This window comes from Atractosteus spatula, chromosome 13, assembly GCF_055471065.1.
Source record: "Atractosteus spatula isolate fAtrSpa1 chromosome 13, fAtrSpa1.hap1, whole genome shotgun sequence".
Classification (NCBI taxonomy): Eukaryota; Metazoa; Chordata; class Actinopteri; order Semionotiformes; family Lepisosteidae; genus Atractosteus; species Atractosteus spatula.
In genome coordinates, this window is record NC_142718.1 from 5,474,632 (window position 1) to 5,502,524 (window position 27,893).

General features: G+C 39.9%; 1 protein-coding gene across 2 annotated transcripts in view; it reads left to right on the forward strand.

Annotated features, from left to right (window-relative positions):
* The first annotated feature begins 5,338 nt into the window (after positions 1 to 5,338).
* The window catches only part of raph1a (Ras association (RalGDS/AF-6) and pleckstrin homology domains 1a), a 137,505-nt gene continuing 114,950 nt past the window's right edge, over positions 5,339 to 27,893 (forward strand). The window contains exon 1 of one of the 2 annotated variants that reach the window (XM_088931013.1): positions 5,339 to 5,577. The gene's annotated coding sequence lies outside the window, so the exon portion shown is untranslated. The remainder of the gene's footprint in view (positions 5,578 to 27,893) is intronic. The other variant, XM_088931014.1, reaches the window with a different exon arrangement.

The window sequence follows — 27,893 nt, forward strand, 5'->3', positions numbered from 1 at the left end:
TTTCCTGTGATACCCATCATATGACCGAGGATGAAACAATCTGAGTTTTGAATGTCCACCTACTGCAGATCATCACAAGCTTTTTTTAACTCTCCATCATAATGAAATCATTCTCCACTCCAGAATAAATCAGTTAACATTACTCTTAATGTTTCAAAGTGCACAGGAAGTCTCTTCCTTATCCTACTTGTCTGATCTACCATTTCTACAGTAATTTAAAATAATTATGCTTTATCGTTGTCAGTTCCTACAATGTTAATTTTAGGTACGAGCAAAGGGATTTCAAAGTGTTTTTACCACACAATAAAGAAGTAAATAAAACCTATAAGCAGCAGATACAGTAACTAAGAAGAGACTGCAATTTAAAAACCAAAAAGTCCAAAGTATTAAGTGAATGAAGCAATGTGAATATCAAATATCACATGGGTGATACTGAATTTCAACAAGCAATGTACAGATATGTGAAAGGTCATTGAGTTTACATTGACACATCACTTTCTTTAATTAGTTAGAGCTGATTTGTAGAGGAATAAAAATGCCCAACAAAGTGTTTGGATCTATTGTTAAGAGTGCAGAATTCACGTGTGTTCAATTTTGGCGCTCTATAACAATGGTTCCCAGCGCTGATCCTGGTGGAACTCATCATCTTCTAGCTTTGCTCCAGCTGGGTTCCTAATCAGTTTGACTACTTGAAGTCAGTCAATTAGCTTTTGGCTCTTAAAAGGTCGAACAAGATTTGTAATCAGTATCAACCCTGAACCAAGTTCAGAGTTCCAGAACTGCCCCCGTTCAGGTGTGTTGTCTGAAATTTAACCAATTGGACCCCTGCCAAAGGAGGAATTGTTCTTGGTGGGAGGGTCTTGTACGGTATCATTCCCACCTGCATCTGTTAAAATCGTCATTTTATCATCTGGTAAGAGCTATTCACTCAGGAACAGTGGCCAGCACATTGAGGAGAGACTGTGTAAAGTTCTGTGTGCTGACTTTAGTGGAAACAGTACCCTTGAACTAGGATTTTTTTTAACACTCAGGACTGACTCAATTAACAAGTCAGATAAAAGGCTAAACAAACAAGCAGATCCATGAAACTGTCAAATTGTGAGCCCAGCTGGAATGAAGTCCATTGGAAACAGTGTTTCCCCAGGATCATAGCTGGTAACCAGTGCTCTATAGCAGCAGTGCAATGCAGAACAGCCAGAGCAGTTTGTGGTCAGAAGGGAATGTTATACTTGGACAGACAAAAGCTTCCACGGACACAAGTGGAAACTTGTGTGGAGTCGAGAAACACTTCTTGACGCAGAGGAATGTGGGATTATGGAATGTAGTCCTGAGCCAGGGGATAGACAGAATTCTTACATCTTTAAGCCACAGTACTAATATCTAAACAAGCAATGTGGACCGAATCGCCTCTTCTCGGTTGTACCATTTTGTTATGTCGTTGTGCAAATCTGGGTAAAAAGTCAATGTACACACCACAGTTGAAACTTCACATTGTGTGTTTGTTCTTTTCACATTGCAACATAATAATGTGGGAATAACTCATTCCCTTACAGCTCACATGCTGAGACAGATCCACTCCCTAGGACCGGTTCATTCTATAGGCATGTATTAATTAGTTACGAGTAAAAAGTTTGCTAGGGTCTGTAGCTAGTGCGTTTTCTGTCGCTGCACATCTGGGAGACGGAAACATTTTACAGAAGAGTCTTCTGGATTGTCCCTGTGAATAGACCAGTGTTCACATTCAGCCCCAGGTCACAATGTGCTTGTCTGTGGTGTGTCATTTGAGAGCTCGTGGATCTTGCAAGGATACTGAATCATTCCACATGGTTTACCATTCAGTTTGGGTCTAACATTTCATCCATCACAAACAGGAGCCTTTACTATCAGTGTAACATCACGACAGGATCCAAAGATTAACGGATCAGGCTAAAGCCAAGCAATATCAATAATTTAGACAGCGCCGCTGAATTTTCAGGGAACCATGTTTCTTATGTTCTGCTAAAATAAAAATAACTATTTAGCTGGGTTTCACCCAACAGAACTCATTTATCAGGTCCTATCAGAGACACTCCTTTTTTACTTGAAGACCAGGATTATTTCAGTCAGATAACCCAGTCTCAAACCCAGCTGAGAAGATGACCTAGGTTTGTGCCTTCTAACAGAATCCATCTATAAAGATAATCAAGGAATTAAGAGTGGGGGAAGAACACCTGGGATGACTCTAGTAAACAAATATGTTTTCGGATGAAAACAGTCAGGAATCGGAGTGTAATTAATGTTATGACCGTAGGAATAAAATTAATTGAGATAAATGGTTGGAAATATGCAATGAAGCAACTGAACTGGACGATAAAATGTAAACCTAATTTAAACAAGCACAGAACGAGCCATGAGTGACTTGTTAAGTGATGGTGATGTCAGAACACAGAGGTTCAGAGGCAGTCATAACAGATGCAGAGATGTCTGCAGAATATGCATGACCTAATACAGAAGAAGCTGAAAGTAGTAAACATCCATAATTACAAAGAAAGAGAGGGAAATTGCTAAAATTGCAGGAAGACTACACCAAAAGTGTATTCACAAGGAATAACTGTAATACATTTTGGCTTAACCTGCTTGCTTTTGGGGCAGCCACCTGACCATACTGTAGGACCATTCAGAGAGCAAAGATATGGAGATGCTTGAGATAAAAATTTGAAAAAAAGGTGTGTGACACCTAAAGTCGTTAATGATTATGCCTTAGAACAGCTGGGTGAAATTAGCCTGTTTTTCATTACCCCTACTGAATGTCAGTTAAGACCTTCCATTTAATTGTATTGCAATGACTTTAGCAATGTCTTTTGCTGGCACACGACACGAGAATAGGCCTAGCGTGCAACTCATGATGTACCGAATAAGACATAATTATCATTGTTGGTATCATTATTATTTACAGTATTCGGCTCTCTGCTTCATGTGATTTACAGTTAATAAGACAACTGTATCAAATATAAATATACATAATGACATCAAAAAAGGCTTGAAATAAAAACATTATATACATCTGTGACAAAACTAAGCAAAATTATATAATACATTTTATTAAATGATTTATACAGTGAAGGGAAATTACAATACAGGATACATTGTAGGCAACATCAATGTAAAAGCAATGGATTTCAACATAATTATCTTCAATATGCAAGTATGAAGCAGCACAAAGAATTCGTCAGAAAGGAGGTTTCATAGCCTAATAATTATAGCTGCAGAAGAAAATAAAACAGCTCAACTCACATGTTAAGCTCATAACCAATGTTTGGGATACAGCTTGCCTTCTTGAAAATACTTGCTGAAAGCACTGAAACTTAATTAAAACACCTCATGAAATTCTTTATTGCTAGTTGTAGTCATGTTTTGAATGGAGGTAAAATTATCCATTCTAACTGCTCCTACTGGGGAATTGTCGGAAACGTATTAAAAATGCACACACAGTACTTCACAGCTACTGAATGAACAGTAGTTTATTTAATTTTAAACAATAGTCGCCTTCTATTTAGCAGCCACAAAAATCTAATTCTGTTTTTGATACTCCTGCTGCATGCTTTAAATTGGGTCTGCAGTTTGCAATTACATGCAGTGGGAAATGGGAAGGACAATTACCTTAATAATCCAGTAGAAAACCTATTTTGCTCAAAACAGCCAGCTTAAAAATATTTCCATATGGTTTACACATCTAACTCTATGAGGTCTGTCTCAGGGGAGCAATATGTCTGTATTCAAGCAGAGGAATAAATACTGGGTGTTGTTTGTTATTGTTTAAGTCAAATGTAAGATCCATTTTCGTAGAAGCAATTCCATTCTGTGGTTTGTAATATCTTCTCAGCTCGGAACACAATTAAACATCACCTACAGCAATATGCTGTCTTCCTGTGAGATTGTGGATCTGAAAATCAACCTTGAATTAGTCTCCTCAGTACACTGGGAAAAACACACTTGTATGGAATCTATCTAATCTTTTATGGGTTCACTTCATTTAATATTAAATCCCTCAGGTGTATAAGTGTGGGACAGATTAGACAATGGTGTCTCATTCACATCTTCTAAAACTACAAATCAGATGTGATTTGGCTTGTTGTACCCAGATGCTATGGTCCATTTTTTTTATTTCTTACTTGGTCTCACCATCCCCATTATTTCTACAAAATCAAATGTAAAAGTTTTAAACTGTAAGTATTTTGTGGATTTTTAAAACTATCCCAGATGTATACATCCATCCAATTTAAATAGTCACTTAGTCCAGTAGAGGGGATATGTAGCAAAACATATGGAGCAAAACCCAGCAGACAACAGGCTCAAGATGTTATGATGGCAGTCCAGTCACACAGTGAACATTTTGGAGACCATGCGAACTCCATACAGAATGTTATCACGGAGTGCATCAAACCCAGCGCCCAACAGTTGTGAGACTGCTCAAACCATTAATTTCAGATTCATATTGACTTATTCTAATTAAATGGTGCCTGTCTCGGTTCTCCTAATTAACCTGATTGGTTTTGATCACTGACTCAGCTGAACATACCGAGTATTTTTAAGGGCATCCAAACCTGATGATTTAAAAATGCTCTTACAGTAGTTCTAGGTGCTGAAGACCTTTTTCAGAAGTGGAGGGCTCGTTCCCATTTAATCAGATAATTAGACCAATTTAATTAAGGAGAGGACAGGTGGAAATAAAGTTAAAAAACGGTGAGGATCCAGTAAAAAGTGTTCTTTATGGCACTTTTTTTTAAACACATCTGTTTCAAAGAGCGAGCTAGCGTAACACATTATCGAATGTAATCCGGTATAATTTGGAGTATATTTTATATTTCTGAGGTTCATATTGGCTCGCACCTTATATTTGAATATACTGGAATACATTTTAATGGATTATAATTATTCGAACAATTGCACCAGATTTTTCAGGCTGCTTGTTTATGATGTAAGATTTGAAATAAACTCCGAGGATACATGTTCCTTCAAATCTCTCTTTCCCAATGGATTCATTGTCACTCGAGCAGCTTTCCTGCCGAACCCGCCTCACCTAGCCTCTCCACAGCAATACCCATCGCAACCCATAAACGAACAGTCGTGCTCGGAGCCTGCACAGCCTTAATTAATTTTACTGGAAAGGAGGAGAAAAAAAAATCAAGCCATCCCAGTCCAACTCAATCAACATCATTCCCCTGTGGAACAATTCAATTTATCCCGAGAATGCTTTCCCCCTTGCTCAACTGTCACGGTGCTTTCAGTTTGATTAGTAGAGGCTGTTTTAGGGCTGGACAGGAAATGAGATGCTGCAAAACCACGGCGATCCTTGCTCAGTCTGATTCAGAGCATGGAAGTGGGAGCTTGAATGAATTTGTCACTGGGAAAACAGAGTTAATAGACTAAAGAAACTGGGACTGGAACCCGAAACACGCTCACCATTGACACGCCAGCTTCCTGCTGTATCCTTGGACAACTGGATTTGTTCCCAGCTTTATTTTATTCTGTTTTTTTTTCCCAGCAAGGAAAAGGGGACGCATTCCTAATAAGAAATAAGATCTCAAGGACTTCAGAGTGAGTAAAGGAAATTTGTTTGCTGCTTTTTGTTACTCCACAGATGTAACAAGGAGACGACGCGGATTGTCAGAACTGAAACGGTACTGAGCAAATGGAGGTTGTGAAACAGTGTTGGAAGGAGAGGAATAGTATATTCCTTTAATCCGCTGTGCTGCGGAATGCAAATTTTAGGTAACGTTAGTCGGAAACGGGAAAAGCGTGGCTTTTTGATGAGCAAGAAAACCGGTACATTGCTCGTCCTCAAAGGCCACGAAAATCGCGATCGCGAAGACAAGACGGGTTACAATTTTAAAATCGTTGAATATCCTGGATGGGGGTTGTGTAGGTGGTCTGTACTGACACCGTATAAAGAGCGCCTGTCTTGTTTGGTGGTCTTAGGATATTCCTGGGATTGTGAGGGGTCTGTGCCGCAGGGAGCGATACAGGAAAGAGCCGCGGATTGCTTCTGGCCTGGGAAGATAAAAATTGGGATTCCGTGCAAGATTAGAAGAAAGAAAATAGTCATTCTTGGATCCGCCCTGGTCCCTCATCATAAGTGTGAATGTATCAGTGCTTCGGTTATTGATTGCTAAGCTACGGGCGCGTTCCAAGCCATGCTTTAAAAAAAAAAATATTTTCTTCTGTTGCAATTGAATATAAAATAGGCGTACAGTAGAGGAGTGCGATGATGCTTACTTAGTGGAGAAAGGCGTATTGTAAGCACAGGCTGTTAACAGAAGTACAAGTCCTCACATTCGTCCCCACCCAGAGCACTGTAAATATTACTAGCCCGACAACACCAGGTCTGTGCCAGGCATGTGGCCACACATCAGAAACATGTTCTTATTTGTTGCGCCCCTACTTCATTGTCTACTAAAAGAATGTTTCAGTTCTTTCCCTGTCGATGCTTTGTATGTAATATTGTGGAATATACAGACCCCTGATATCATGTTTCTGTTCGCGTTACATTGTGTTATGACGTCTTCCTTGGAGCCTAGTGTCAATGGGGTAATAGTCTTCCCTCTGTTCATACAGGGTGGGCCGGCTGGAAATTTGTATTATGACCCCTAAGGAGTGTAAGATTACTAGGCAGAAGCTTTGTTTTTTCCCCACTGCTCATAAATAGCGTTAACAGCGCCTGCGATGCTTTTATCCAGTTTAATACATTTTGTGACGGACGTAATCGCTAAATAAACACAGGTATACATCACTGTCTGTCTGAGTGTCCTTGATATATGGGTTACAGCATACCGGCTCGCTTTGGGTTACATTTTCTTAGCGTCTCCACCCTGCAGCCTGCGATTAATATGCGGCTGCTCTTTAGAAATCCTCAACAACGTCAGCCGTGTAGACGTCCAACCTTTTATTGCAGAGAACTGTATGACGTCATTTAGCTTCTCTATGTGGGTCTTGCATAGCAACAAAGTTGACAGCATACTAAGAGTAGCTGAACATATTTTAGAAGAATAATAATTAATAATTGCTTACACTTATATAGCGGTTTTCTGGACACTCCACTCAAAGCGCTTTACAGGTAATGGGGACTCCCCTCCACCACCGCCAATGTGCAGCCTCCACCTGGATGATTTTACAGACGCATCTGGTAGTTGTGAGAGATAGGAATAATTTATTAATCTAATGGGTGTTTTGTAGAGTCCTTCTGTATATTTTGTTGTGTAAAGATAAATGTCTAATGCATATTTTAACCAGCTATGCTTGTTAGTAAACCTCATTGTAATTAAGATAAATGAAGGGCAAGGAATGTTAATACATTGTTGAACAGTGTGTGCTGTGTTATTCAGTGGCATTCGGACAGCGAGCAGGTTCATCTTTTTGACCCATCTACAAGGTGCTTGTAGAAAAAAAGCTGTTTTGGAGGTTTTCTTCCAAGTCGGGGGTGCGTGTTTCAGATGTGCTCCTGCTTGTTATGCAGAGTTGCCAATACCAAGTGTGGCTTTTGCTCTTGTGAAAACATGTCTGAATACTTCTGCAAGAGTCCCATCTCCCGAACTGTTCAAATGACTGGTTATGAAACGTGCCGAAAATCTTATCGGGCAAAAACAATGGAATAAAAAGACGTTTTTGGGCCGAAAGAGGCAAAATTCCTTTTTATCCAGCTTAAAATAAACTCCCATCAGTTTCCCTGAAGAATAGTTGCTATACAGGATTTCTAGACATTTGTTGACAATTGGCCTGTCGGAGACCCCCTGATATGTAAGTTCTGTACACAAACACCAAATATGGAATGCTTCTGACAACCTTTAATATATTACTTTTAATTAACTTTTTAAATATAGATTTTAGAGAGAGACATTAACAGTATAAGGAGGAATGGGAAATGGACTGTATGGAAACCATATGTCCTTGGCCTGAAATTCTCTCATATTTGTGAACAAATATACGCCTGACAGTATTTACATGTCTGAAAAGACCATGGTGAAGAGATTCCTTTTAATTGGAGGACACAGATGTTGGGTATGTTTGTGACACTGTGTTTAGTTAATACTTTAGTTAAACAGCCACAATGAATCACTTTGTGTTTAAAAAAAAGTTTTAATGCTTTGTTTTTTATGTGCTGTATGGTTGTAGGCTGCAGAAGTGTTTTGGCTGTCTGAACCACCCAATTTGTTTCCAACTGTTTTTATAAAAGCTAAGTCTCTAATGGTTATTGGTTTTTCTAAAAAAATGCAGAATGTTAGATACTGAAAGTCAATGGTAACAACAGCCAATGGATATTCTTTATTCCAATTTAATGTGATTTTTTAAAAACTTGGCTTAAACGCATTATATTTTTTTCTGCCCCTTTTAAACTGCAAGTTTTGACTGCATTTAAAAGAGTTGTTGTCTTTGTGTCTTCATGCTCTTAGGAAATAAATGAAGTCATGTTCAGAGTTGTTTTGGAAATCTTCACAAAAGATTTACTTCAGTGTTCTGAACGTTTGGCCTGCTGCTTTCCTCAAACCAGATTCTTACATTTAGTGTTAATTGCCCAGTGACAGCTAGCTAATCCCCTATCTGGAACAAAGAGTAGGAATGTCCATTGAACAAGATAACACTCCCATTGGGGAGCAGTTTGATCCCTGTCTGGTTTTACAAGCTGCAAACTCTTATCCGGTGCCTGGTGTTGACTTCTGTGTTTGTTCTAATCTTATCTCATTTTGAGTAGGCCCATATTTTGTGAAATTTAAACTAAAATGAGCCCTATACTGCCAAAAAGACTCCATCTCTCCCTTAAAAGGAAGAACCGTGGAACGCACTGTAGGTGGGACATATTGTCAACCACAGGGTGGGACACCAGTTGGTCCCAAGGCAAGCACTCATATTAGGACAGTTTTATAAACGCCACTGGCCGTAACCACCATCTCGTCTTTTACGAAGGTGACTGAGAACTTCAGTAAATACGGGCTCTCAAAGCTTTATTTAATGAAACAGCTCCTTTTTGTCTTATTACTGATGCATGTAATGTTCAATTTGAAAGAACACCGAGTTCTTTCTGAGTTAACTAAGCTCAGTTTTGAAAATTACCTCTCCATGAGGGCAAGCAATAAAACACATTCTCAGCAATGTGTTACGAAGTAAGCCTAGCTAGGGGGATTTTCGCCCAGCTTTTATTGTTTTTCCTCTTCTTTCTGTGGAACTGTACAGTAGCTGTGACAGGCTGGAGCTGAACAGGTGTGGGCCAGATCTCTTTAGTGGAGCTAAGTGTTTTTACCTTCACTCGATGGGCTGATCTGGGGAAGTTGCCAGATAATCATCCTGAGAGAAGGGTGATTAGTTTTCCTTAAGGAAATGCCTCTTTGGTCTTCAGGCAATAAGGAGCTTTCCCCATTTTTTTTTTTGCAGTCGCAGACATTGCTTTGCTGGAAGGTCTGGCTCTGTCTGAGGCAAACTTTTTTTTAAAAAGTAAAAAGTATTCTATGACATGTGTTTGCATGCTGTATCCTTTTGAAATTATGGAGTAGGCTGAGTGGAATCTCACGGTTGTGCATGAAGTTTGCTTTATTTGCCTTACTGTCCACAGTGCATGAACTCTGTGTGTATATATATGGTGCATAAGGTGTAAACATGTGGTTGCTTTTCAGAACTGTGACTTTCTGATTGTGGCGACAAGCCAAGTGTCTCTCCAGGGCTGCTGGAGGTAGCCAGCTACCTCATAGTTTGTAACTTCATTTCAAACATTTTCTCCACTTTCTGTAGACTGCTAAGAAACACTCTGAGAACATGAGGATTTGAACTTTTCCCTGTTTTATGGACTGTACCTAACCAAAGTAGCCTCCAAACATGATGATACTGTTGAACTGTGAGTGAGACTTGATGTGATAAAGACAGGAGTTTTCAACATTTATGATGAATGTAAAAGAGTTGAAAATGTAATCTGTACATGTAAGGACTTGGGTATTCTTAGGGAATCTGGTATTCTTATAAAGCCTCTGGAAGTTTCCAGAAGCTTCTAGTAGTCACATTGATTGCCACTGGGCATTGAGCGAAGCTGAACACACTATCGAAACACTCAGTACTGTGTCCTCATGATGAAAGTCAGGAAATTGTCTGAAGATCTGAGATATAAGATTATCCACTTCTACAACTCCAGTGACAGTTATAAAAATCCATAACACATTCCAGCTTTGATTTTGGAATTTATTATCAAGACATTCAAAGCGTATGGGTTGGTTGCTATCCAACCAGGACAATTGCTAAGAAGGTTTAATCAACATGTGTGGTCAGAAATGTGGTTTTGAAGGCTATCACCAATGCCATCAATTGGAAATGTCCAATTGAACTTTCTTGGATGTCCTCAGGTTGTTACCTGGGGTTGCCAGTTGCCGCCTTGAATACTGTATAATGAATATACCAGCATCTTAATTGAAAATGCATTTCTTAAAATAGCCATCCACGAGTCTGCAGAAATGACTACAAATTGACACCTGAGTCAACTGGGACTTCACGTTGTTGTTGGATGAAACACAGATTGAGTTTTTGTAGCACAGAGTCTCAGTAGTACAGAAAGGTGAAGTTTTAAGTATGTCAACCCTTCTGTAAAGAATAGAAGTGGGTCAGCATTAGTCTTGATTTCCAGTACAACATCTGGTCCTGTTTTATTTTTAGTTAGCACCGAAAACCCGACTGATTTACAAAGTTCACCAACATATTGCAGCTAAAAGTGAATGTACTTTATAAGTGAGCAATGTATCAAGCTCAGTGATTCATTTGGACAACTTGATTGGTCATCACAGTCTCCAGCAGAACGTTTATGATGTGCTTACCTCAGTTAACATCACAAGAACAGGCTGTTGCATCCTGGAGGAGTTGTTGGATATTGTTCATGATTAATAAGAATGCTTACAAGCTCCAGGAAGCTCCTCCTTGAAATTTCAAAGCCTAAGGAGTGTCCACTAAGGATTTATAGCCTGGATGTAAATTTGAACATCATGCATTTATAAATATAAGTAACCATTTTTGACTGATGCTCTATTAATACATACAATACTGAAAGCCATTCAGGTCTGTAATATTTTCAGACAGCCCAATCAAAAATGTGGATTTTCATGCTAAATAACCTTTTAAATCAACAGCAACATCCATACATTTGCAGGACAGCTCAGTGAGGGTGCGAGTAAACTTGTAGGGTAAAAGAAGAAGGTTTCTGCCTATTGCAGTCAACCTAGTTAGATATTTGAATCTTTTATCTGATTAGAATCTGTGGTGCTCTGTGACTCGGTTTTTAACCTGGGGAATGATGGATAATACAGAAAAGACGTGACACATCAAACAAAGATGAAATAGTGTGTAATTCTCAATGTGGAGAAGGATAGCCTAACCCCAGGTCCTGCAATTAATACGTGGATCATGATTATTAGTATTTCACATGAGGGGTGAAGACTTGGAGAATTGTATAAATACATTTTCTGAATGATACCTTGATTAATTCTGTAAACTGTTTGCATACCGATTAATTTGCTAATGAAATGAGACAGACCTCTCAAATAATATGTGCTCAATCCCTGTCTGTGGTATGAAGATGAAAAGGAGCTGGTGATGATTTATTCCCTGCTGAAAGGAATAAAGCGACGCAACGTTTCGGCTTCGGACTCCCTCACACCTGAAGAAGGCTCCACAGCCGAAACATTGCATCTCTTTTCCTTTCAGCAGGGAATACACCTTTACGTGTTTTTGCAGCCTATGCTACTGATGCAGCTACCTGCTTGAGATAAAAATAATAATAATTGCTCACACTTATGTAGCGCTTTTCTGGGCACTCCATTCAAAGCGCTTTACAGGTAATGGGGACTCCCCTCCTCCACCACCAGTGTGCAGCCCCACCTGGATGATGAGACAGCAGCCATAGTGCGCCAGAACGCTCTCCACACACCAGCTCTCAGTGGGGAGGAGAGCAGAGTGATGAAGGCAATTCATAGATGGGGATTATTAGGAGGCCATGATTGGTAAGGGACAATGGGGAAATTTGGCCAGGATGCCGGGGTTACACCCCTACTCTTTTCGAGAAACGCCCTGGGATTTTTAATGACCACAGAGAGTCAGGACCTCGGTTTTACGTCTCATCCGAAGGACAGGGCCTGTTTATAGTATAGTGTCCCCATCACTATACTGGGGCATTAGGACCCACATGGACTGCAGGGTGAACGCCCCCTGCTGGCCCCACTAACACCTCTTCCAACAGCAACCTTAGCTTTCCCAGGAGGTCTCCCATCCAGGTACTGACCAGGCTCACACCTGCTGAGCTTCAGTGGGTTGCCAGTTGTGAGTTGCAGAGTGATATGGCTGCTGGCCATAATGCTGTAGCTAAACCTTTTTCCTGGGAAGCTACACTTTTAAGATGTCATTATAGATAGATTATCAAAATTGCAGGAGTAAAACATGGATGGTTATTTCACCTTTTTCTCCTGAAAGATGAATGATACACTTAGTCACTAAATTTAGTCACAATAGGGCACAATTAGAAAGAAATATGAATTCAAACACTTGATTGATGACTTTTTAAAGAGTATTCCTGTCTTTATGTAATTAGTGTTAATTAGTAGTACTATTAAATTTGATACATTAATGTATAATCTAAGCTTCTGTTTTTTTTTCAGATTCATATAGCAGGTCAGGACATAAAATGAAAGTAATTGTGATCCCAATTTTTAAAGGTTTTATCTAAAAATGTTTCTGTTTTTAATGTAGGTCTAGTCTAAATATTAGAAAATTATTTTTTTTGCCCACTGTCAGAAAGTGTGGTTTGACAGGTTTAATAGCAGAAATAATAGAAGAGTGGTGTATATTGTAATTATGCAAATGCATAACTGATTTTTTGTGCACCACTGCCCTCTTGTCTGGTTTGGCTAAATAGCTAAAATTATGCATATCGATGAAACGTATTGTTATTCAAAGATCAGGAGAGGTTAGTAAATTATACTTGTGTAGCACATTCCCCAAATGGCTTGTATTATTTTATTACAGTGCTTTGTCTTATTCTCAAGTGTTACAGACAATGGAGAGCTATTATTTGCCATCACTGTGACTCTGCCCCAGCAAAGTTCATATCATAGAGGCTTCCTCCTTGTTCATCTGTTAAGTATGATCTTCCTATGCTTGTAAAAATAGTAATACCTCTAACTGTGCTGGTTAAAATAACAACCTCTTAATCCTTTGCAGGTGAATTAAAACAATGTATCCAACCAGACCCTCCAGTCTTAAACTTCTTGGTCTTTGTGAAGCCTTTCCAACTGAAAACAAAAAAGTTAATTTAAAAATGGCACATCAGTTGGTAGAGTAGTGTACCTAATGGAACAGTTCTTCCCCAGGAGTGCTTAGAAGTTGTCCAGTATGTTTATAAGAATGAAGCTTTTCACCCCAGAAAAAGCTGAACATAAACCTTCAGTCCTGTTGCCCAGACTAAGCCCAAGACCAGATCACAGGTTCCTCTTTTCTCTTAAATGTTGCATGTTCGCCATTCAAGCTCATTATATTACATGGCGAGCAGGTGTAGGATTGGATTACGATCCTTAGTTCTCTTGCATTCGTGCTTCACTGCTTACAGTACCTTGCTTAACTCCAATTTGTCTTAGCCTGATCTTCTTTAATATTGCACTGTACAGGTGTTCCGGTTAGCTGGGAGTTCAGAACGTCTGCAAAAAATGAATTATCCTTGTTAGCAAGTTGTTGACAAGAAAACATTGAGTAAATGTTAATAACAATAAGCTACAATATGACGGAGATAATAATGTGGAATGGTGAGGTATGTTTTGTATGTGCTGGTTTAAAGCTGAAGCTTCAGATTTGCTGTTCCTTCACTCTCCATCATGACTTTACTATGATGTACACTAGAGCGATTATCTGTGTTCAGTTTGGAGAGCACGTGTCTTACGGTTGAAGGTTGAGAGAGCTCAAGCCTATCTCGGTGGAGCAACTAGTACATGGTGGTATAAGCCCTGGATGGGACACTGGGGCCAGTTTTCCCAGAAGCCAATTAAACGACCAGAATTAACCTACCAATATGTCTTCATCTGTGCTCAGTTTGGAGGACAAATGTCCTTCCAACAGGCATTTATGTGACAAATGCAAAACCCAGGATGTAAGTGGTGCTATGTTTCCTTCCATCCGTTTTCTAATTGCTTCATCCACTTGAGGGTCCCGATAAGCAAGGTGGGATACATCCTGGTTGGGACGTCAGTCCATCTGGGGGCAGACGGACACAAACTCAATCATGTAGACGCTCGTACCACAGCCAGTTTCCCCAGGAACCAGCTAATCCACCAGCATTTCTTTGGACTGAGGGAGGAACCTGTAGCTCCTTGAGGAAACCCACGGGAACCTGCTGAGAACATCCAAACTCCACACAGACAGTCACCCCAGGTCCAGAATTGAACACAGGGCCCCAGCTCGGTGGGCCAGCAATAACTACTGAGCCCCAGTGCTACAGTATATTCACGTTTTATTGACTCGTCAATATTTCTTAAGGCCTTTGTTGTTTGAATACAGTGCCGTCAAGCCACTCTTAAGGATGTTTACCCTACAGCGTACAAAATGAGGATTTAACAGTCGGCATTGAGAGCTAATTCGGTTCTCTGGCACAGACCCCGAGGAGAGGAATGAATGCCATCTTTACAGGAGGCTTTGCTTTTGTGGACTTTATTGGCAGCTGCAGCGGCCATTCAAAAAATGCACGCAGATACCCTCCCTTCCCTGGACGGAGAGAAACCGAGAACTGAAAGGATCTCCCAGACATCTGCTGTGCAAAGGCAGGGCTTCTCGGGAAGAGGATTTAAGGGGGACAAGGGAGCTTGTCATTTACTCCTCCTTCAACATCACAGCCTCTTTGGCTGTGTCTAAAAATACTAAACGGGACCAAATCCTGTCAGCTTGCAGCCACCCACTTATAATGAGGAACTACAGGGGGTGCTCACCCTGCGGTCCATGTGGGTCCTAATGCCCCAGTATAGTGACGGGGACACTATACTGTAAAAAACAGGCACTGTCCTTTGGATGAGACGTAAAACTGAGGTCCTGACTCCCTGTGGTCATTAAAAATCCCAGGGCGTTTCTCGAAAAGTGTAGGGGTGTAACCCCGGCGTCCTGGCCAAATTTCCCATTGGCCTTTCTTTACCAATCGTGGCCTCCTAATAACCCCCATCTCTGAACTGGCTACATTACTCTGCTCTCCTCCCCACTGATAGCTGATGTGTGGGGAGCGTTCTGGCACACTATGGCTGCCGTCGCATCATCCAGGTGGGGCTGCACATCGGTGGTGGTGGAGGGGAGTCCCCATTACCTGTAAGGTGCTTTGAGTGGAGTGTCCAGAAAAGCACTATATAAGTGTAAGCAATTTTTATTATTATTATTACAATCCCAAAATGAAATGATTTGAAACCCTTTAAAAATGTCCCTTTGTAATCTTTTGTTGTTTCTGTGGCTGCAGGCCTTGGTGCGTGGGGAAAGGGGGGATTTTGCTTGTGGCTATCTGGGTGGATATGAAAGATTCAAGTAGCCCCACCTTTTTGCGTTGTGACAACGCAAGCTTGCATGGTTTTGCATGGGAGTTCCGTTTTAATCGCACAGCATCACTGCGAAAACTGCCACTGGAGGGGATACAATGAAAAAGCCAACCAATTTCGGGGAAATACAGGATAGAATTTAAATTATGGTGTGTTAAAATTGAATACAGCGCTTGCTTGCCGGCCCCAATTAAAATATTGTGTATGATTTTGGACTTGTAGTTCTTTTGGATAGCACTGCAATACTCCCCGGAGCAGCACACCTATTGTGTGGCTAATCTAGGATTACCAAACCCTTAAAATGGGAGAGTTGGAGTCAGTCATTTGGCTCATGACTGTCCAGGTTGAATAAAAAAAAAAGTCACAAATGAGAGCAGGCCATCTTTAGCCTGTCTCGGTCTTTGTTTGCTTGTAGCTCGTGGATCAAAGGATCTCGGCTGTCTGGTGCCTGAATGATTTCTGGGAAGCTGCTGCAAGAAAGTTTGTACATTTGGTTCCATGCTCTTGCAGCAGGGGCTCCTAGTCTTGGGCCTGGAGGGTCTGCCCACCTGCTGGTTTTCATTCCAGCTGTGCTTAATTACCTAATTGAAGCCTTAATTGAATTAATAAGCTGCTCGATTGGAACATTTGCAAGTTATTTTTTTTTCCCCCCGACTCAAGTCGAGTTTGGGATTTGATGTTCGTTAGGAAATGCAATAAAATGGCCGTTAAAAGGCTGCCTCCGAATCTGAATGCAGTCACTCGGTTCAAATTAATCCTGTTACCAAGTCAATTTCAAATTCAGTGGTGTTATTGACAACTTGTGTGGAACAAAAACGGACAGGTGTGTGGATCTCGAAGACCAAGATTGGAAACCCCTGCCCCACACTCTGTTGTGTGTCTCTTATTTTCAGTCCTAACTGCCACACCTTTTGAGCTGACATTAGTTCCAAGTCCTTGTTTCACTAATGATCTGGCTGCAGTCTTTGGGGTCGCCTTTCAGAGTTTTAGATTCTTGTCAAGTTCCCATATTCTCTTCTGTGTAAAGCTGAAGACATTAAGTTGTCTGTATAAGTCTTACCTTAATGACCATGAATTAACGTTGTTGCCTTTCTTTTGGAACATATGCCTTAACTGCAATCTCCTCCTTGCAACATGCTGTTCAAAACCTATACACGGTATTCTAAGCTGGGTGTCATTAGTGCATTGAAAGTAACCAGTCAAAAATCAGTGTCTTTTAATATTTGAGCCATGAGAAAAGAGTATTATTCATCCAGAGTCAAACTGAGAAAAAAATTGAGTCACGTCCTCTATATATTCCCAATTTTCTGCATTTCTTCATGTTTGTTTTTATCATGTCTTTGAAATGCACCTTCTGTCCATCTCTGGTAAGATTGCCTTGGCTGAGAGAAGAGAACCGTCTTTGGGAAAGGAGTAGAACAACTTGTGAGAAAACGAATATCATTCATCTGCCGATATTTTAATTAATCCCATCTAGGAAAAAGTGTCGCGTGTTTGAAAATTCACCCCCAGTACTTGTAGTTTTAGATGGTTGCAAAACTGTTTTAGAGTATTTTTTAATTCACGATTAATAAGATTAAAGAATAAAATTATTAGTCCTTAATGGTATCTGGTGTGAAGATGCTTATCCACTTTGGCAGGAATGGAAATCAGCTTGCACTGAAAACATGGAAAAATGTACTGTAAAAAATGTCATTTTTAATGGTGCAGGGCTTGTTCTAATTAACTGGATGGATGGATTTGTCTGCACTTATCACTCAAAGGCAACTTGTTGAGCATATTACACAAGTGTTCAGCAGCTCTGTTGTAAAAGCATTATAGTTAAAAAGAAAAGGCAGGAGAAAACCCAACAACCAAATTCTAGCTTTACTGTCAGATGACTCAATTCTGATTGCAGAGAAGAGCAGGGATTGAGCAGGAATGGAGGAGGAATCTTGTATTTGATGCTGTGAAGGCTGGAAGAAATGTTTTCTATGCTGGTATCATTTTGTTTTCAATATTGCATTTTTTAAAATACCCTGAAAGCCTAGATCTTTCTTCAGATGTATTGCCTGCAGCTCATCCATGTGGTTTTTCTCCTTTTTCATTTTACTGCTGACAATATAAAAAAACCGTTGCAAACTTCAAGGAAAAGATATTAGTTTACCACTTGAAAGATCACAACTGTGCTTAATGCCATCACCTGTAAGTTGCTTCTTACTGTTGAATGAAGTGTATATGGATCCATTGCTACTATTCTTGAAGGGTCAGGCTTTAACATCGGGATTGCTGTGTGAATTAACCGAAATGTCATTTAATATTATAGAGCTCATGCCAATCGGTGTCCGGAACATCTGAAAGAAGTTCAAAGCAATTCCACAACGGTGAACATGTAGTCTTTCACTGCAACATATCAATTGTTCATGTCCATCAGCATTGTTTCAATATATTTGTTGCCGTTTGGAACACAGTCACTCAGCCTCTCCCGATATAATGTTGCAGTAGCCTTTGCCATTATTTTATACCCCTGGAGGACGAAAACCCTCCATTTGGCTTATGAACCTAAATATTCTGACGGGTGCCACACACCCCGTTTTATAGTGATTGCTAGTATCTGCCTGATCCAAAGATCTCATCCGGGTGTTTCTTTAAGGACCCCAGAGAATCTGCTTTAACAAAATGCCTAGCCATTTTTGTCCTACTGTTTGTGTAACGAAGTGTTTCCTGGAGTGCAGTACCGAATACACTCCCTTGAGTTTCAATTTCAGGTTGTAGTTTTACCACAGGTCCTGAATTAGTCCTGCAGGTTGGCCATGTCAATATCTGTAGTGATTTTAAGCTTGTGTTAAGTCTCCCATCGTTTTCTCTGTTGGAGCCTGAAGAGATGTCATTTCTTTTTCTGTAGGCGTCATCCCTTTGAGGTCCGTAAACAGCCTTGTTGTCGGAACTCATTTTAGAGCAGCAGTTGCATAGTTGAAATAAGAAGCTCTGGGACAACATTCCAAAAATGGACTTTGTAAGAAAAGTAGAATCTGATTTCTTTGGAAAATAAAATCGCAGGGAGGATAAGTTAAATGTCAAGAAGGAAAATTAAATTCGAACGGTGACAAAAAGCAGGTTGATGCGGAAGGGTTCACTGTACAATGTACTTTATAAAATCACGAATTGAATTCTGTTTCAAATACAGAAGCTGTATTAACTAGTTATAATTGATTATACTGTAACTTATTATTAGCACTTTGTGGTAGTATAAGATATAGAAAGTTCTTTGCTGTCTTATGTCGTCTCTTTCCATTTATTTCTATAACTAACAGTTGTTCACTGAAAACCACATCTCATGAGAATATGGGTGAAATCCCTTTAATGAAGGCTATTGGCTAGGTTGCAATTAAACTACAAATGTTTTGTTGTCCATGACCCTGAATTGGAAGAAGTGGTTAGAAAATGGGTGGATGTTTTATGATGTATGAACGTGAAATTTTTCGCAACCTGCTCCCAACAGGCCCCTGGGAAAGGCTGATGTTTATTTACCTGTCGTGTTTATGCAAGACTTGCATTCAAACCGCTGTCTGACTGTTAATGTATGTACTGTAGTGCAAACGTTAGTGGAGAGTAGCATAGAAACTCTAGAATGCAGCACAATGCATCGCAACTTACAAAAATGACAAAACCAGACAATATGCAGCAATTTTAATTAATAACTGCAAGAGCATCCATAAATAATACGTACTAGAATTAAAAATGTGAAAAAAATCATCTGGTCTTCCCCAAGGTCCAGTGACCCAAGAAACCTGAACATCGGTATGTTAAAATTAAATCAGGGTCAGTAGCCTGTTCATATAAAAAGTTTATCAGCTTTTATTTTGTCTTGGTAGGCCACTCTGATAGCTGAGCAGGAAGGCAAAAGGACTTTTCTTCTTAAACTTTGCATCAGGTTTTCTGCTTGTTTTAGTTTTTTTTTTCTGGTTTTGCTTTTTTAACTTAAAAATCTAGACCTCTTCAATATTGGTCTTCTACCTGGGGTACTTTTCTGATAATAACCAGCTGGCATTCAGCATAACTTGCACTTTTTCTTGCACCGTTCGTGTAGGAGAGCGAGAGGCCCATGCTTGTATCCCCCTCCAATATGTGCTGTCAGGGTGACAACTTCTTTTCTCACGTAAAACCGGAACAACGCAGACTTCACAGTTTACTTGATCATTCAGCAAAACCGTACATTGGACACCAAGTACACAGACCTGAACGGACGATATGCTTTATCGGTTTCTGCTACCCATTCACTTGCCTCACAATCTCGCACCAAATCACAGAGCTCAAGGAATCTGAGTAGCTTTCTTAGGGATACGATAAACAGTGTTCTGTTGGTAGTAGCAGTGCTTGAGCCACTAACCTAATTGCAACAAGCTCTGATCCTTACCTACTGCGACAAGAATGCTCCATACTCAAAGAGCTGTTTTATTAATTCTTTCTAATTTCGGCACCATTGAAACATGTGCTTACTCCTGTATTCCGAAAATGGCTGCTCACGGACAGCTCCCATCTTTCCTTTTCCATGGCTGGGTGTCGTATCCCGGACAACCCTGTTGCAGCTGGGCTGATTTTAAATCTGCTTCTGGAAAATCCTTCCCAAAGTGGGCGTGGGGCACTCGGTTAATTTGGTTCATTTTAATTTTGGTTGGAGCTACACGACAGGTTATAGATGGGGGGGGAAGCGGTTTCCTAACACAAAAAAAAGGCTTTGAAGTCCAGGTTTAGCTGATCTCCACCAAGGCTTAAATATAGGACTAGCTAGCAGGAGCTTCATTTAGTTGTGATGGCACAAAGTTCCTGTCAGACTAAGGAGGGAATCTAGCCCAGTTCCTGAAACATCAGCTGATCGCCCCTTCAGTGAGACTGAAATCTTTACTCCTGATTTACATCCTCTTTCTGTTCTGTTCTCCAGGGCTAATTCTTTGACTGTGTGTCTGTTTTTGCTCAATGAGGGGTCATTGAAGGACACTGATAAGTTATTGGACTATAAGCAGATAGCGGCTAACTTTGTTGTCGCCATTGTCAAGCTTAAAAGCAGGTCTGCCCTTATCAGTTTTTTTTTCTTTGATGCATCAAAATATTGTGCCGGCCTTATACACTGATATAATGTAGAACAGTATTGCAATATTGCAGGCAAAAACACTACTTCCACTATTTCCCATTATAAAGCTTTTGTCTGAAAATAGGGTATTTGAATACATGGGATCTCTTGATTATGTACAGTAATAGGGTTACTGGCCTAGTGTACGTGCTATCTAATCGTGTATTACCTTTCTTGATACCTGAAATAAATGCTGTATGTTAGGAAAACAGCATGATAAATAGTGTGCGCCTATCCAAGTCCAAGATAATATACTTAGTAAATTGCGTGCGTTTGTGATGTATGTTTACATGCTAAGATAAGGTATTCAGAAAAAATGTCAGTCTACAGGAATTGGAATTCCTTATAAGAGACTTCCATAGGTATTAAACAGGCAATTCACTGTTTTGGTAGAAATTAAACCTGCAGATCTTCAATGTGTTAATAAGAGATATAAGGGAGAAGTGTCATCTTCTAAGACGGTTACAGTGCCTTGCCTGTTGTGTATTAGGCAGACTGACAGGAGGTGAAGCCAGATTTTTCCTTACTTTGTCAACGCACACACCCACATTGGAAAGAGAGCAGAAATGGATTCCGTGAATAAAGCTGGCTTAAGCTAACAGCCAGAGCAGAATGACTCCAGTGGACTCTGCCCCCTTTTTTCCAGCTCAGCTGTTGTGCAATGTCAATAGTGAGAGCTGGCTCCTGTATTGTTCTGTAGCAGAGAGAGGCTGAGGTCTGGATTCTTCGGATTGCTTTTACCTGCCTGAACAGGAGGCTGAGGAATTTTGTTCCTTGTAAATCGTAGCTTGATTTCAGATGAGTATCTTTGACTGTGTCTGCCAGTAATAACCTGCATGATGACTCCTGTATAAGAACACATTTTCAAAGTGCAAACATGAAGGGAAATCATAAGGAGATGGTTCCAGCTTTTTTTCCCATTTGCAGAAAGGAAAGTTAAAACGTGATATCGTATTTATTAGGGTATGTTTTGTATCTCTTTCTCCCCCAGATATTTGAGCTTTAAAAAAAGATAACCAAGAAATAAGCACTTTGAGTAACAGTGTTTGTTAGGTTCATGAATAATCACTTATAAAACTTGATTATTTATTAAGTAAGACTTTTTCCTGTAAATTAGTTTTGTTTCATCAAAGACTTTTAACATGAGGATAAATAAAAATCTTGACCTGGGCCTTTGTTATGAGTTTGTGACAGAGCAGAAAGACCTTTTAGCATTAACATGCCAGGCAGAATGAAATGTGATAATGAAGACTGTATATTTACTGTGTATTATCAATTTTAAAATCATGGATTGAAAAATTTGTGCCAGAGTAACACATGTGGTAAAAAGTAAAAAACCGGGAAGCCGGTGTTGAATGGTATTAAGTTTTGTGATAAGATGATCATAGAACGTACTGTATGAATGAGAAAGTGGGGCATGTCTTCTCCAGATCAAAGCAGATTTTAGGGAATGGATGCCTCATTACTGGAGTTGCTCAATCTGATCTAGCCTTATGTACATTTCCAATTGCCTCACTACTGGCTTATCAAGTGCTGGAATGGAGCTGGAAGATACCATCATCCTTCACAATGGATTCATGTGAGCAGAGCCTAGATTTCTTTGGTTCTGTTTCAAAATGGTAAAATGTGACCAAGTGTCTTCAGGGAAGCCTTGATATGAGAATTGAAGGAGACTGTGAGAACAGAGGCTAATGGTGATAAATGTTGTCAAACGTGAAAAGACAGTTTATAGTGATGCTTCGGTTCTCGTGAAGCGTGAAAACGGGCTTAGGAATTTTTCAGATTACCGTCGGATCAAAAGGTAAAATTTCTGTATCAACTGAAAGAAAAGTAATGTTGACAAGAAGCTGGCATCTTTATTTAGCATCTTCATTTAATGGTGCGATAGATTTTTTCCACTCGCCATTAATTTTAGCTCTTTGGTGTTCAGTGTAGTTTAGTGACTGCTTCTAATGGAAACCAGGTTGTTTGCCTGTCATCCCTGACATTTATTCCGGTAGCTGGAAATTAAGTGTTTTGGAGATTTACTACAAGTAGTGATTTTGGTTCGGAACTGACTGGCACATGGAACAGACAAAGTTGTCAAAATGCGATCAAAGGCAAACAGCCCAGAAGATTGAAATCTGAACAGTTCCACCTATGCCTTAATACTGAAAAGCAAGGATTAACCTCCTGTTATTCTTGTCTGTGTGAATTCTTTGTAGTGGTCTTTACTAGGCAGCATGGTGTTGTAGTGGCTAGTGTTGCTGTATTGCTGCGTTGGGATCAATTCCAGAATATTCTGAGGTGCAATCTGTGTGGAGTTCGTCTGATCACTCCATGTTTGTGTGGGTTCCCAGACATACGATACTGGTAGGTTAATTGGCGTCTGGGAAAACTGGTGTGCCCTGCAATGGACTGGCATCACATCCAGGGTTTATCTGGCCTTGTGCCCGTTGTTTAACTGGATAGGCTCCAGCTTCCCTGTGATCCTGTACTGGATCAAGTGGTTAGAAAGTGGATGGATGGTCTTTTCTCTATTATTTGATCCTTAGAAGGGATGATTTATCAACAGGTTGTTGGCAGAGCAATCATTCTTTTAAGGAAGCAAAATGTTGGTCTCTCAATGAAAAAATAACAATAGGTGCCTCGTTCTTTGCTGTGATCTGCCAGGCTAGGGTTCTTCCTAAACGCCCCCTACTGAAGGGTGAAGAAGAGCTTGTCTCTATCTGTGGAGAAAGAGCTGTGTTCTGGCAATCGGGCACACAATTTTATTTTCTGCTCTTTCTTTTCCCCGTTTGGACATGTTGGGGAAAGCCTGACAGCTTTCTCCACCCCTACAACTGTTACCACTCTGCCCAGGCATTTAACCCTTTAGACAAGGTGCAGCACAACCTGAAAACCGAGACCGTGTTGTGTTTCCTATGCCTGGTGTTTTGTTTTGAAGTAAGTGCTATTAGTCCTAACTCCTTTTCCAGTAATGGATAGAGAAAGTGGGTGAGAGAAGCTAAGTGTTTAACCAGACGCCTCTATGTCTTTCCTTTACAAGGGAAAAATCAAGCTGTATTTAAAGTAGAGCAGTACAGGATTATAGAAATTTTCAGTTCGTAGGCAACTCCTGTTGAAAATGTAGTCCTTCATTCTTCATACAAACTTTAATTTGGAAACAACCATTTTTGTGATTAGCGTTTTTTTCCATTTCCATAATTTGCAGACTTATTTGAGGTTCAGCACCTAGCTAAAACTGAAGAAACAGCCAGTTTAGTTTGTATCTGTATGGCATCATCAGGAGTCCTTGCTTGTTCATCGATTATAAATGTGCAGGTCGGAGCTTTGGAATGCAGAGTTGGATGGCCCTAAATGTCCGCATGCCAAGTAGTGTTATGCACAGAAACGGATGAACGTTAGTTTTTCAGGGCTTGTTGTAGGTTTTAGAACTGTTCCATGTGAGGTGCAAGGCGATTGCATGCCCAGTCCTTTTCAGTTTCTTTTTCAGCTGGCGAATGTCGGCAAATACTGCACGTTTTATTTATGAGAAATGTGCGGCGTATTGCTTGGCAACATAAAAATGTCAAAAACGAGACTGAAACCAGCTCCTCACCTCTCCTCTCTCAGGTGGCCTCCCAGGTTGCGTATGCATTGTTTGAAATGTTCCAGAAGTCCTAAAATGGTTTAGAAAAAACAGATTTGGTTTTATTTAAGAGTACAACCATACTCGTATCTCTGCAGTGTTTTTTCCTCTGTACTGAATTGCCGAAATCGTCTCTAAAGAGGGGGGAAAAAAAAACCTTTGACATTTGTTACATGGTAGACCTGTGCAATATGAACTTTATAGCACCTAATTAAATTAAATTTAGCCTTTGTATGTTATTAGGTATTGCACAGAGAAAATGCATGAAATAGATAGGATACTTTATTTAGCCTGGTTGAGATTATCCTGTCCTCTTTCCATTAGCATCACACTTTAATAGGTTGGTAACCTTTTTGATGGTGATGTTGGTGCTGAACACTTTGTAATGGAGAATAATGGGAATTATATTTTACATTTTTTTTTAAATTAGGAAACTGGTGAATAAACCACCAGTAACTTTGAGACCCTAATAAACCTTGGGTGCATATCTCCTCTGAAAGGAGAATATTTACAAGTCATAAAAACTGGTTTAACTGGAAAAATGGCTTCCATGGTCCAATGATTAAAAAACATCATTACATATGTTTTAATACGGGTACCCTCCTGCCAGCAGATTTTACAGGTAAAGATGAAATCGCCATTTTCTCAAGCCTTAGAAAAATGGTTCCCAGTCCTGGTTGTGAGGGATTTTTGTCTGCTGGGTTTTGTTCCAAGTGTGCCTTTAATCTCCATGGCTAATTAATGCATCTTCTTGCCTGTTTAGACATTATTCTGCACTCGGTCTTGGTTTCAAAAAGAATTCTAGCTGAAGTATTCTATTTTCAGCAACTTCACCACACAGACCCTCATGCAGTCTCTCCTGGGCTTGATGCAGGTAGGAATGCCAAGATATCGGACCATTCCACTGTGAGCGAGTGGTGCCACTGTCCAGTTGGACACAATTCAGCGACTGCACCTGAATCAGGGCAGTTCCACAACTCCGTTTCACTAATTAGACCAGGGGTTGATGCCAATTACAAATCCCATTCAACTTTTATTTAAGAGCTGAAAACAAATTAAATTGGGCCCCGAGATGGAAAATTGAAATCAATTAACCTGTGATTAAGAAACCTCTTCTGGAGCAAACTCCAGAGGAAACAGGGCTCCTCAAAGATCAATATTCAGAACTATAGTTAGAATAGTTTAATTGGAATCAATTGCAGGTGAGGTGTTAATTTAAGCAATACAGAAATCATTTGCAACAGCTATTATCAACTCTCAGGGAGCAGAGTTCCATCAATTGAATGCATTACTGAATTAATTGATCAATAACTGCGCAGGTGTTCCCATTTTTTCTAAACGGATAATTCAGGGTGACCTGTAAAACTTATTGTATTGGGATTTTCTGGGACCAGGCTTGGAGACCCCTACTATAAATGGAACTTTCGTGCACCCTGACGGTTCATGGAAAGTTAACCCACATACAGTAAATGTACATCGTGTGTACCTACAGCCTGAATATATGTCATTGTTCTACAATTGTTTGTAGTCATGTGGCCTTGTTCAGTAGAAACACATTTGTGATGACTGATATTGCAGCCTTGTAGTTTCAGTCATGCGTCTGCTCAACGGCCTTACATTGTTACTTAATTAGAAAGTGCTTGCTGCTGTCTAGAATGGACTTTCTCCTTGTAAAAATACTATGTGAGCTTCTGTTTTGTGGGGGCTTCATTGCAAACCAGTCAGTCGTGTTCTGTGTCATATACAATCTAGTTATGCTGGTGTTTTGACAGAACACTGTTTTTAGTATAATACAATATAGTTTAACATTAAACACATTATTATTGCTTGAGGCTTTGTATGTAAACTGCTTTGAGGGTATAGTTAGCTGTTTTGACAAAGGGTTGATATTTACTAGGAGGTTTGGAGCAATTTCTGAACTTAAGTGAAGCAACCAGAAGATTGTAGCTCAAAATGCAACAGTACCTAGCTAGCAGAAGTGTAGGGCGGATACTGTGTTACTAAGCACACTGGGTGTAAGCTAAGCTTATCTCCTGTATTACAAAGGCTGAGAGTCCGGTAAATATAATTAGATTTGAATTTGAAGGTGTTTATCCACCCTTCCTTCCAGCCCTACAGAAAGAGCAACTGCTTCATTTTATGGGGAAGACTAGCTGCTGGGAAGGCAGATGGAAACACAATCTTTTTTTCCCCCTCATTTATTCTGCTCTTTGGTGTTAAATTAACCACTGCTTGTACCTCTGCAGCTCAGTGGCTGACAGCTCCCAACATATACGTTTTCAGACGTTAGTTTTAGCATAGTAGCTCGGAATGGTTTCAATTGCCTTGAGTGAGACATATCTTGGTTTTCTTCCCACTTAACCGCATGACTCAGGTTTTTGTAGTTGTAAAGTGAATTTCACTTACAGGAAGAGGTGTGCCTCTGAGGAATAAGGCCATAAGCCCTCTATGTCAATGATTACAGATTTAGTATCCAAACAAAACCTTGTTTGGGTCATTGACAGTCCTTGAATCTAACTGCGAAGTTATGTCTGTAAGAAAGATTAATGCATTTCAAACCTTGCTTAAATGCAGTGAGTTGAACTGAAAATAATCAAAACATGGGGAAATAAACTGAAGTCTTAAAAACTAGCTTTGTGGAAAAGATATTCTCTTGGAAAGCTGGTCCATAAGGATATGAACTACTTTGTCTGGAGTGATTTGTTGAAAAATAGTCTCGAGAGTTTGAAAAGGCTGTGTGAATAAAAGAAACATACTTCCTAAACATAGTTACAGCTGAAAAACCTAGTGAAAAAATAGGGAAGCTAGGGCTTTGTGGGCATACTTTGGGGAAAATGTTATTTGTTATTAATCTGATTAATGAATACCGATGTTCAGCAGTGCTATGTTAGAGGTGTTTCACTGCTGAGACTGAAATTTACTGAATTTTTGCTACGCTGCTTTTTCTCATGTTCTTAGATCTATTCCTTTGCAGTGGTTATAAAGAAGATCATCTGCTGACAGAATGTGAAATTTCACAATAGATATCCATCCAATCATTTTCTAACTGCTTCATTGATTTTAGGGTCAAGGGGGGAGTCAAAGCCTATCCCAGCAAGGGACGGGCGCAAGGCAGGTTAAACTCGGCATGGGACGCCAGTCCACTGCGTGGCTCGGACAGATGCAGACTCGCAACAGGGGAAGTTGTCTCGGGAGCCAGTCAGCCTACCAATATGTCTTTGGAGTGGGAAAGGAAACTGTAGCCTCAATGGATTTGTTTATCTCAAATTGACCTATTTCAACTGTGAAATATAAATTGAAAAACTTGTTGGATTCTCTCTTAAATAAAACAATAATTACACAACAAAATACAGAATAAAATACACAACAGAATTTAGTAATATCCAAAATAGATCTATCTACTATACCATCTGTAACTATAAATGAATACATCACAAAGCTATACAGTATGTTTGACCTTGGAAAATGAATTGGAACTAGAAATCATCAAGAATATTGTAAAATGTTCCTGTAACCTTGAGGAGCATATCACATGTGTTCCACGTCTAAAGAAGGGATTAACATGGAGGTTTTCCGGGTTCATTGCAAGCAGACATGTGGTAAAGATATGAAGCTGAAC